This window comes from Babylonia areolata, chromosome 2 (assembly GCF_041734735.1).
Source record: "Babylonia areolata isolate BAREFJ2019XMU chromosome 2, ASM4173473v1, whole genome shotgun sequence".
NCBI classification, from domain to species: Eukaryota; Metazoa; Mollusca; class Gastropoda; order Neogastropoda; family Buccinidae; genus Babylonia; species Babylonia areolata.
The window spans coordinates 69,790,294-69,803,080 of record NC_134877.1 but is presented as its reverse complement, the minus strand read 5'-3'; the positions used below and the strand labels follow the sequence as shown (position 1 = coordinate 69,803,080).

Here is a 12,787-nt window from a genome sequence, read left to right as displayed (position 1 = left end):
TACGACCCCTTCTTTCCACCTCCCCCTCTTCTGATACCCCTCCTCCTTCCTTCTCCCCCACTCCCTCCTCTCCTTCCCCTCCCCCCAATCCTTCCCCGACCCTGACCAGCCCCCTCCTCCCCACCCCCCACCCCGCCCAAATGCCAGTGTGTGACCATGATGAAACAGATTGTCTCCCCCAGGGACTCTATCTAGATTACGTTAATGCCATGCCCAGAGAAGGAGAGAGAGAGAAAGGCAAGGTGAGAGTCGTCTTCCCCCCCCCCCCCCCCCCCCCCCCATCCCCCGTCCCCTCCAGCCTCTTCATCCCTGCTGCTACAACACTCTCTCTCCTCTCCCCTGCGCCCCCCCACCTCCGCCCCCCCATCCAGTCGTGTCCTGCAGTCCGTTCCTTCCCCCTGATGTCTCTGACAGTTGGCGTGAAGCACCCAGCAGCCATGACCGTCCTCCTGCCTGGTGGCGTCTTCGACGTATGAAGTGAAGCCACCCAAAGTGTGATTTCTGTCTCTCTGTCTCTATCTCTGTCTCACTTTTTGCTCCCCCCCCCTCTCTCTCTCTGTGCATGCCTCTCTCTCTTGTTTCTGTCTTTCTGTCAGTCTCTGTCTCTCTGTCTTTTCCTTTGTCTCTATGTCCCAGTCTCTCTGTTTCTGTCTTCCTGTTAGTCTCTGTCTCTGTTTCTCCGTCTCTCTCTCTCTCTCCCTCTGTCTCTGTCTCTATCTCCATAGCTGTCTCTGTCTCTCTCTTTCTGTGTCTGTCTCTGTCTTTGTCTGTCTGTCTGTCTGTCTGTCTGTCTGTCTGTCTGTCTCTCTCTCTGTCGCGTTCAAGTCGTGAATGTTTCGTGGCATCCACAGAAAATGTCATCATTTTATCAACAATGTCTTTGATCTCAGTCTTGCCATATAGATAAGGGATTCATCTTATTTAAAGATAAAGTAGCGATTTTTTTTTTTTAATGAATGTTATTAGATAGACATTTGGTTAAAGCCATGTCGCTTTGTGTTTTCTGACACCATTGGCTTTCTTGGGCTCTTGAGCCGAGATAAAAAAAATCCCAGAATAATGAAAGAAAGAGAAAGAAAGAAAGAAAGAAAGAGAGAGAGAATAAAGTGCATAGTGATCGTAGACATCTCAGCGTTTGAATGCAAATGGGGTGAACGTGTTATAGAATACAATATGTGTTTACTTATTCATTTTAAATGATAACATTCAAAACGTGTGAATGAATACTTTAAGTAACCAGATGTCTGCAATCGTCACTATAGGTGACACTACAGTGATCAGAATTCCTCCGGGGAGTAAAATAAGAAAGGGGAAGCGGGTCAGACAGATAGGGAGGTATGTGTGTGTGTGGGGGGGGGGGGGGGGGGGGAGGGGGGAGGGTTGGAAGAGAACTGGGCGGGGAAAGGGGAATGATAATTATCGGAGAGAGAATCACCGAAAGAGATAGAGAGAGAGTTTCAGGCTAATGTTTTTACGTCTCAGAGAAGCAAAGGAGGACACTAATGATGAGAGAGGGAGAGAGAGGGAGGTGAGACAGACAGACAGACAGACCGACAGACAACAAATACACACACGTAAATGAGGTGTAAGCCAGCACAGATCTAAACCAAGTGTCGCTAGTTCTCTCGGTGCTGCTTGTACCTTTCCCGGAGATTTGAGAGAAACACACACACACACACACAGTCACACACGCACACACACACAGAGTCACACACACACACAGTCACACACACACACACACACACACACACACGCACACACACACACACACACACACACACACACACACAGAGTCACACACGCACACACACACAGAGTCACACACACACAGAGTCACACACACACACACACATACACACACACACACGCACACACACACACACACACACACACACACATACACACACACACACGCACACACAGAGTCACACACGCACACACACACACGCGCGCGCACACACCCACACACACACACACACACACACACACACACGCACACACACACACACACAGTCACACACACAGTCACACACACACACACACACACACACACACACACACACGCACACACAGAGTCACACACGCACACACACACACGCGCGCGCACACACCCACACACACACACACACACACACACACACACACGCACACACACACACAGTCACACACACACACACACAGTCACACACACCCACACACACACACACACACACACACACACAGAATCACACACACACACACAGAATCACACACACACACACACACACAGAATCACACACACACACAGAATCACACACACACACACAGTCACACACACACACACGCACACACACACGCACGCACGCACACACACACACACACAGTCACACACACACACACACACACACACACACACACACACACACACACACAGAGACACACACACAGAGTCACACACACACACAGAGACACACACACACACACACACACACAGATTCACACACACACAGAGTCACACACACACACAGAGTCACACACACACACACACACACACACACACACACACACACACACACACACACAACGACAGATGGGGAGATGACGGGGAAAGGGAGAGAGGGGAGGCGACTCCCAGAGATAAAATGACAGAGGGAGGAGGGAGGGGAGGAAAACAATAGAATGACGCAAAATAAACAAATGAATTGGTAAGCGACATCATGATTGATAAATGAAAATAGTAAACAATAAACATAAATAAAACAGAGAAATGAATAGATAGATCAACACTCCGTAACGGCGCCTGGTGGGTAAAGGGTGGAGATGAATTTTTCCCTCTCTCCCAGGTCAACATAATTATGTGCAGACCTGCCAGTCCCCCTTCGTGTGTATACGCAAGCCGAAGATCAAATACGCAAACTAACGATCCTGTAATCTATGTCAGCGTTCGGTGGGTAATGGAAACAAGAACACACCCAGCATGCGCACCCACGAAAACGGAGTATGGCTGCCTACATGGCGGGGTAAAAATGGTCATACACCTAAAAACCTACTGGTATACACACGAGTGAACGTGGGAGTTGCAGCCCACAAACGAGGAAGAAGAAGAATAGATAAATAAATGAAATAAATGAAATATAGGGAAAGAAAAGATAATTTCAATTCCATTCCAGAACAAATACCTTAGACAGAATACTGCTCGGGGTGTCTGGTTTCTGTATCGCTGGAATAGAGAGGGGGTGGGGGGTGACAGAGGGGGCGGGCAGAGAAAGAGGAGGGGGGGGGGGGAGAGACCGCGAGACAGACAGACAGACAGAGGGAGGGAGGTGGAGGGAGAGAGGGAAAGGGGAGAGTCACAGATTCACACCCCTTTTGCACTGGAACATTAACGAAACATGCACCCATTGTTTTGTTTTGTTTTGTTTCACTTGTATGGGTTTTTTTTTTTTTTTTTGTTTTTTTTTTAATTTCTTCCCGAGGATCCGATGCTATAATTCAATCCATTTTCTTCTGCGCACAGAATACAAACATCGCGAGTAATAGTTTATCTATTCATTCATTCATACAATTCATTAATTCCTTTATTTGTTTATGGCCAGAAGAGACATCGTCGGTTGCTGTTGTCTGTAATACATTTCAATGTCAGAGAATGAAAGTCCGACAGAATGTTAACTTTGTCATTGTCGTGAGTATTGACAAGGAAAAGATCTGGTGTTCACCTTCACTGCTAACTGTAACGTTACAAAATCGCTGGCGGAACAAACGCATATTTATTGCAGTTGTGGAATCTTCTCAAGAGAGGCCGAGAGAGAGATTTCTGTTTTGTTTTCTCAGAGAACGTTTTTTTTTCCAAACTTCGTTTTTTCATCCTTGCAAAGTATGTTCTTTTTATGTGAATGAACAGAATTGACAAAATCCGCATTTTGTAACACAAACTGAGATAATGTTTGGTTCTCAACGCCTTGCATTTTGCCAAAGGGCAAGCTGGTGGGAAGTGCTAAGTTGCGTCCCCTGAAGGATCTAATTGCTGCCCTTGTTTGTGGTGTCCGTATGAACACTTCTCACCTTTTCTGTGTTAGGTGAATATAGTAATAGTAGTTATAATAATAGTAATAATAATATATCTGTTAGGCTCGAAAAAAGCATGTCTTGTCTTCTCTCTCTGTCTGTCTGTCTGTCTGTCTGTCTCTCTCTGTTATAAGCTATGCTCCTTGTTTCTTTATAAGACTTACAGACGGAGAAATAGCAGAGCCATATTAATGTTTTCATTGTCTGTCCAGATCAGCATTTTGTGTTCATTATTCACATAGCCCTTCATGAGGGGCCATGGCCTTTTCGAGCCACCTGTTCTCTCTCTCTCTCTCTCTCTCTCTCTCTCTCTCTCTCTTCAAATCAATTTCGCTTGAGTTTGTTTCTAGAATCTGAAAAAGAAAACGTCATAAAAAGGTCACAATGAATTAGTCAATTTACTTGCACAAGACATTGTGTTTCCCATGTGTGTTTGCCCACCTCTCCACTTTCTCTGTGAGAGATGGAGAATGAATGAATGAATGAACATTTCTTAAATTCACATGTGTATGTTTCTTTTTATTACTTTTTGACTCACTTGTTTAAACAAAGTGAGTCTATGTTTTAACCCGGTGTTCGGTTGTGTGTGTGTGTCTGTGTGTCCATGGTAAACTTTAACATTGACATTTTCTCTGCAGATACTTTGTCAGTTGACACCAAATTAGGCATAAAAATAGGAAAAATTCAGTTCTTTCCAGTCGTCTTGTTTAAAACAATATTGCACCTCTGGGATGGGCACAAAAAAATAAAAAATGAAGCCTAATTATATGCAAACTGCACTTACTGTTATATTTATATTTTTTGTATTCTCTAAACATGGCACTTTGATCTGATATTCTGACCGAACAACAAGAGCAGTCATTATTATCATTTTTTGTTCAAACAGGAACTTCTTTTGCTAAGCATGGAAGTTTTATTTATTTTGCAAACGTTTTGGTGCAGATAGTAAAAAAGGGAAATTACTCTGTAATTAATGCTAGGGGACTTAATTTGCTTTAAACTGATCTTTCTCATCTTAATCATTACATTTTGAAATTATACTCAATACATAAAAAGCTTGGATTTTTTTTTTTTTAAGTGTATCACAAGTGAGTCTTGAAGGCCTTGCCTCTCTTGTTACAATTATGATGACTCGTAATAATGATGATGGTGATCCTTGTGATGATGATGATTATGATAATGATGATGGAAATAATGATAATGTTATTATTGTTGTTATTGTTAGCAAGAGTAGTAGTAGTAGTAGTAGTAGTAGTAGTAGTAGTAGCAGCAGCAGCAGTTGTAGTAGTAGCAGCAGCAGTAGTAGTATTGTCATGTTGTTATCGTTGTTGTCACAGGGACAGATTGGAGGACCAGAAGTGCCTGAAATCTTTCTCATTGAGTTATAAAGATTTTGGATCTTTGGGTCTATAATCTCTGTCTCTGTCTCTCTCTGTGCCTCCTATTTCTATTCCTGTTCCTTTTCGATCAAAGTGGAAAACAACATACCTGGAACCAATGTTCCTTTTCGATCAAAGTGGAAAACAACATACCTGGAACCAATGTTCCTTTTCGATCAAAGTGGAAAACAACATACCTGGAACCACTGTTCCTTTTCGATCAAAGTGGAAAACAGCATACCTAGAACCACTGTTCCTTTTCGATCAAAGTGGAAAACAGCATACCTAGAACCACTGTTCCTTTTCGATCAAAGTGGAAAACAGCATACCTAGAACCAATGTTCCTTTTCGATCAAAGTGGAAAACAACATACCTGGAACTAATGTTCCTTTTCGATCAAAGTGGAAAACAACATACCTGGAACCAATGTTCCTTTTCGATCAAAGTGGAAAACAACATACCTGGAACTAATGTTCCTTTTCGATCAAAGTGGAAAACAACATACCTGGAACCAATGTTCCTTTTCGATCAAAGTGGAAAACAACATACCTGGAACTAATGTTCCTTTTCGATCAAAGTGGAAAACAGCATACCTAGAACCACTGTTCCTTTTCGATCAAAGTGGAAAACAGCATACCTAGAACCACTGTTCCTTTTCGATCAAAGTGGAAAACAACATACCTGGAACTAATGTTCCTTTTCGATCAAAGTGGAAAACAGCATACCTAGAACCACTGTTCCTTTTCGATCAAAGTGGAAAACAGCATACCTAGAACCACTGTTCCTTTTCGATCAAAGTGGAAAACAACATACCTGGAACCAATGTTCCTTTTCGATCAAAGTTGAAAACAACATACCTGGAACTAATGTTCCTTTTCGATCAAAGTGGAAAACAACATACCTGGAACCAATGTTCCTTTTCGATCAAAGTGGAAAACAACATACCTGGAACTAATGTTCCTTTTCGATCAAAGTGGAAAACAACATACCTGGAACCAATGTTCCTTTTCGATCAAAGTGGAAAACAACATACCTGGAACTAATGTTCCTTTTCGATCAAAGTGGAAAACAACATACCTGGAACCGATGTTCCTTTTCGATCAAAGTGGAAAACAACATACCTGGAACCAATGTTCCTTTTCGATCAAAGTGGAAAACAACATACCTGGAACCAATGTTCCTTTTCGATCAAAGTGGAAAACAGCATACCTAGAACCACTGTTCCTCTTCGATCAAAGTGGAAAACAACATACCTGGAACTAATGTTCCTTTTCGATCAAAGTGGAAAACAGCATATCTAGAACCAATGTTCCTTTTCGATCAAAGTGGAAAACAACATACCTAGAACCAATGTTCCTTTTCGATCAAAGTGGAAAACAACATACCTGGAACCACTTTTCCTTTTCGATCAAAGTGGAAAACAACATACCTGGAACCACTGTTCCTTTTCGATCAAAGTGGAAAACAACATACCTAGAACCACTGTTCCTTTTCGATCAAAGTGGAAAACAGCATACCTGGAACTAATGTTCCTTTTCGATCAAAGTGTAAAACAACATACCTGGAACTAATGTTCCTTTTCGATCAAAGTGGAAAACAACATACCTGGAACTAATGTTCCTTTTCGATCAAAGTGGAAAACAACATACCTGGAACTAATGTTCCTTTTCGATCAAAGTGGAAATCAACATACCTGGAACCAATGTTCCTTTTCGATCAAAGTGTAAAACAACATACCTGGAACTAATGTTCCTTTTCGATCAAAGTGGAAAATCAACATACCTGGAACCAATGTTCCTTTTCGATCAAAGTGTAAAACAACATACCTGGAACCAATGTTCCTTTTCGATCAAAGTGGAAATCAACATACCTGGAACCAATGTTCCTTTTCGATCAAAGTGGAAAACAACATACCTGGAACCAATGTTCCTTTTCGATCAAAGTGGAAAACAACATACCTGGAACCACTGTTCCTTTTCGATCAAAGTGGAAAACAACATACCTGGAACCAATGTTCCTTTTCGATCAAAGTGGAAAACAACATACCTGGAACCACTGTTCCTTTTCGATCAAAGTGGAAAACAACATACCTGGAACCACTGTTCCTTTTCGATCAAAGTGGAAAACAACATACCTGGAACCAATTTCAACTGCCTGCCGTGGAGGAACTAGCGAACGAACCTTTTTTTATTGAGGGGAAAAAGGAATAAGCACACATGGCTTTTTTCATCCTGCCCTCATGAAAATACTCAATACAAAAGCATAACATTAAATGAATAAATTTCAAATTATGGCGCAAAAAAAGAAGAAGTAAAAAAAAAGAGAAAAACAACAATAACAACAACATAAGTACATGCACAAATAATTCTTAGATCAGAAAGAGAAGAAGAAAGAAGAGAGGGAGAGAGAGAGACAGAGACACAGAGAGAGACAGAATGAGAGAGCGAGAACACACAGACAGACAGACACAGAAACGGACAGGCAGACACACAGAGTGTGAGAGTGGAAAGGTTAAGACATCGTATTTGCAAATTTTTTCATTTGTTCTGAATGGAACGGGTTTTTTTTATGAATACATTAAGACTAGTTTGGACACTGAGAATGGCTGATATATTATTTCACAATAAACCGCCTGAGTATGACAAACTTGATTTAAACACGGGGAGTGAGGAGAGAGGTATATCGGAAAGAGGGGAGAAGGGGAAGGAAGGGGGGACTGTGCAGGAGGGGGCGGGGCGGGACAAGAGCAGTATCGGAAAGAGCGGAGAGGGGAAGGCAGGGAGGAGGGGAAGGGAGGAGGGGGGGGGAGACAAGACAGCAGTATCGGAAAGAGGGAAGAGGGGGAGGGGGAGGGAGGAGGGGAATGAAGGGGGGACTGTGCAGGAGGGGGCGGGGCGGGACAAGAGCAGTATCGGAAAGAGGGGAGAGGGGAAGGGAGGGAGGAGGGGAAGGGAGGAGGGGGAGGGAGACAAGACAGCAGTATCGGAAAGAGGGGGAGGGAGGAGGGGAGGGAGGGAGACAAGACAGCAGTATCGGAAAGAGGGGGAGGGAGGAGGGGAGGGAGGGAGACAAGACAGCAGTATCGGAAAGAGGGGGAGGGAGGAGGGGAGGGAGGGAGACAAGACAGCAGTATCGGAAAGAGGTGGAGGGAGGAGGGGAGGGAGACAAGACAGCAGTATCGGAAAGAGGGGGAGGGAGGAGGGGAGGGAGACAAGACAGCAGTATCGGAAAGAGGGGGAGGGAGGAGGGGAGGGAGACAAGACAGCAGTATCGGAAAGAGGGGAAAGGGGGAGGGAGGAGGGGGAGGGAGACAAGACAGCAGTATCGGAAAGAGGGGGAGGGAGGAGGGGAGGGAGACAAGGACAAGCAGTATCGGAAAGAGGGGGATGGAGGGGGAGGGAGGAGGGGGGGAGACAAGACAGCAGTTATCGAAAGAGGGGGAGGGAGGAGGGGAGGGAGACATGAACCAGCAGTATCGGAAAGATGGGAAAGGGGGAGGGAGGAGGGGAGGGAGACAAGACAGCAGTATCGGAAATGAGGGGAGGGATGCGGGGGAGGGAGACAAGACAGCAGTATCGGAAAGAGGGGGAGGGAGGAGCGGGAGGAGACAAGACAGCAGTATCGGAAAGAGTGAGGGAGGAGGGGAGGGAGACAAGACAGCAGTATCGGAAAGAGGGGGAGGGAGGAGGGGAGGGAGACAAGACAGCAGTATCGGAAAGAGGGGAAAAGGGGGAGGGAGGAGGGGAGGGAGACAAGACAGCAGTATCGGAAAGAGGGGGAGGGAGGAGGGGAGGGAGACAAGACAGCAGTATCGGAAGAGGGGAAAGGGGGAGGGCGAGGGGAGGGAGACAAGACAGCAGTATCGGAAAGAGGGGGAGGGAGGAGGGGGAGGGAGACAGACAGCAGTATCGGAAAGAGGGGAGGGAGGAGGGGAGGGAGACAAGACAGCAGTATCGGAAAGAGGGGAGAGGGGGAGGGAGGAGGGGAGGGAGGGAGACAAGACAGCAGTATTGGAAAGAGGGGGAGGGAGGAGGGGAGGGAGACAAGACAGCAGTATCGGAAAGAGGGGAGAGGGGGAGGGAGGAGGGGAGGGAGACAAGACAGCAGTATCGGAAAGAAGGGAGAGGGGGAGGGAGGAGGGGAGGGAGACAAGACAGCAGTATCGGAAAGAGGGGGAGGGAGGAGGGAGGGAGACAAGACAGCAGTATCGGAAAGAGGGGAAAGGGGGAGGGAGGAGGGGAGGGAGGGAGACAAGACAGCAGTATCGGAAAGAGGGGAGAGGGGGAGGGAGGGAGACAAGACAGCAGTATCGGAAAGAGGGGAGAGGGGGAGGGAGGGAGACAAGACAGCAGTATCGGAAAGAGGGGAAAGGGGGAGGGAGGGAGGAGGGGGAGGGAGACAAGACAGCAGTATCGAAATCCACAGGAAATGGACCTCCGCCTCGCCCATGCCCCCCCCCCCCCTCCCTCCCAGTCATCAGCCCACCAACCCTAACTCCTAACTCTCCTCTGCTGTCTGTCACCTCATCCTCCCTCTCTCTAGCCCTCCCACCCCCTCCCCTCCCCCTTCCCGTGTGGCCAGTCCTGACTCTTTCCTGTGAGGTCATTTCGGTCCCACGCTCAATCACTTCAGGTCGCGGTTTTGTCCCTTTCATCTTTCAGACCAGTCTTTCCCTCGTCCAGGTCTCTTTCCTCCACGATAATTAAACCCAAGGGACAGAGACAGAAGACAAGGACACTGAAGAGACTGAATGAGGGACAGACACACAGAGACAGACACAGAGACAGAGACACAGAGAGACAGACACAGAGACACACAGAGACAGACACAGAGACACAGAGAGACAGGGAGGGTAGCGGGGAGGGGGAGGGGGAGGAAGAAGAAGACGACGAACAAGAAGGCCAAGAACAAGAAGAAGGGAAAGGCAGAGAAAGATGCAGAAAACAGCTGTATTGCTGGAAGAAGACAAGAAAGCTACAGACACTTTCATCCAATGCACTGTGTTCTCTGGTAACCGTGTCAGTTGCCTGTTTACGTGTATGTGTTCAAGCCAACCTTGAATTTACTTTTGCTTTTGCTTTGTTTTTTCGACTTTCTTTTCCAAAGACGGGACTAAACCGAAGTGCCATTTCAGCATGTTGCAGCAAACAAGTGCGTAGAAAACTTGCTTGCAAAAAAAAAAAGAAGAATTTTTTTTTTTTTCCCCCTGAGATCATGCATTTAGTGGGATTTGTGTGTGTGTGTGTGTGTGTGTGTGTGTGTGTGTGTGTGTGTGTGTAATGTGATGTATGTGTGTGTGTGTGTGTGTGTGTGTGTGTGTGTGTGTGTGTGTGTATGTGTGTGTGTGTGTGTGTGTGTGTGTGTGTGTGTGTGTGTGTGTGTGCCGTGTTGCTGTGAATAGACCAGACACTTGGCGTTACACTGCCATCTATTCACTGACCAGGTCACGGGTTTGCTGTTTGGCGTGGCTGGCTGCACTGATGGTACCATAGCAGAAGTAAGTGTGTGTGTGTGTGTGTGTGTGTGTGTGTGTGCGCGTGTGTGTGTGTGTGTGTGTGTGTGTGCGCGCGCGCGCGCGCGCTTGTGTGTGTGCTTGTATGTGTATGTGTGTGGGGGGAGGGGGGGAGAGAGATAGAGAGTATGTTTGTGTGTGTGTGTGTGTGTGTGTGTGTGTGTGTATGTGTGTGTGACAGAGAGAGAGAAGGGGAGAGAAAGAGAGAGAGAGTGTGTGTGTGTGTGTGGGGGGGGGGGGGGGGGGGTCGGTGTCTGTGTGTGTGCTTGCTTAGCACAAACTGGGCGTTTGTTTTTTTCTTGTTTTTTTGTTTTTGTTTCTTGTTTTCTGTTGTTTTTTTGGTGAGCATTTTTGGATTATGGACGTATTTCTACTTTTAAAGCTCCATTAGTCTCACGCATGTATAACAAAGCAGACAAATGTCATACTTTTGTTCATGCTGTTTTGCTGTTGCTGTTGCTTTTTTTATGCTTTTTTTTAATCAGTGCTGCCTTCAAAGGATCATGACAAAGGTTGACAGAAAACTTCGCTCAAGATACCGAAAGGGGCACCCTTTTCCCCCATCCATTTAGATGGAACACGAGGGTTCCAAAGCATATTATCCCCACACGCCGGCTTTGTGATAAGCCACCAGAGCCCTGGCCAAGGTTCTGTTTATTCGCTCAGTTTCTCCATAGACAGAGAAGGAAAAGGATGCGCGTCTGAAATGTTTGGTGAGAATGATCCTGTGTGACGTTGGCGCCGTGCTGCCGCTGTCCGGTGCTCTGGCTTTGTGGCCAGGTGGTGACAGAGGTCAACCCTTCACTGCTTGGTGAAACTGCGTGATGGGCTGGCCTTGAGAGGGTCAAGTAAAGAAAGATAGCCTGGCCTTGAGAGAGTAAAGTAAAGAAAGATAGTCTGGCCTTGACAGGGTCAAGTAAAGAAAGATAGTCTGGCCTTGACAGGGTCAAGTAAAGAAAGATAGTCTGGCCTTGAGAGGGTCAAGTAAAGAAAGATAGTCTGGCCTTGAGAGAGTAAAGTAAAGAAAGATAGTCTGGCCTTGACAGGGTCAAGTAAAGAAAGATAGTCTGGCCTTGAGAGGGCAAACTAAAGAACGATAGTTTGATCTTGAGAGAGTAAACTAAAGAAAGATAGCCTGGCCTTGACAGGGTCAAGTAAAGAAAGATAGCCTGGCCTTGAGAGAGTAAACTAAAGAAAGATAGCCTGGCCTTGACAGGGTCAAGTAAAGAAAGATAGCCTGGCCTTGAGAGAGTAAACTAAAGAAAGATAGCCTGGCCTTGACAGGGTCAAGTAAAGAAAGATAGCCGGGCCTTGAGAGGGTAAACTAAAGATAGCCTGGCCTTGACAGGGTCAAGTAAAGGAAGATAGTCTGGCCTTGACAGAGTCAACTAAAGAAAGATAGTCTGGCCTTGACAGGGTAAAGTAAAGAAAGAAAGATAGTCTGACCTTGAGAGAGTAAAGTAAAGAAAGAAAGATAGTCTGTCCTTGACAGAGTAAAGAAAAGGAAAAAAGTCTGACCTTGTGGGAGTAAAGTAAAGAAAGAAAGATAGTCTGACCTTGACAGAGTAAAGAAAAGGAAAAAAGTCTGACCTTGTGGGAGTAAAGTAAAGAAAGAAAGAAAGTCTGACCTCGCGAGAGTAAACAGAAGAAAGAGGAAGAAAGAAACGACAATCAAAAGACTTACAGATAAACAAAGAAGAAAAGTGCGAACCAACAGACAGGGATGAAGAGAGGAATGATGACAGTGATCATGCATGAAAACGAACTGACAGAAACCAAGAACAAAGGAAAGACAGATTGACAGAAAAGAACGAGAGTGGAAGAAGGGACAAAAAAGAAGAAAACGAAGAAA

General features: G+C 45.7%; 1 long non-coding RNA gene across 1 annotated transcript in view; it reads left to right on the top strand.

Moving 5' to 3' along the window:
- The window catches only part of LOC143279568 (uncharacterized), a 139,494-nt gene that overhangs the window by 55,833 nt on the left and 70,874 nt on the right, over positions 1-12,787 (top strand). The window contains exon 2 of the long non-coding RNA XR_013054903.1: positions 10,867-10,920. This is a non-coding gene — a long non-coding RNA (uncharacterized LOC143279568). The remainder of the gene's footprint in view (positions 1-10,866; positions 10,921-12,787) is intronic.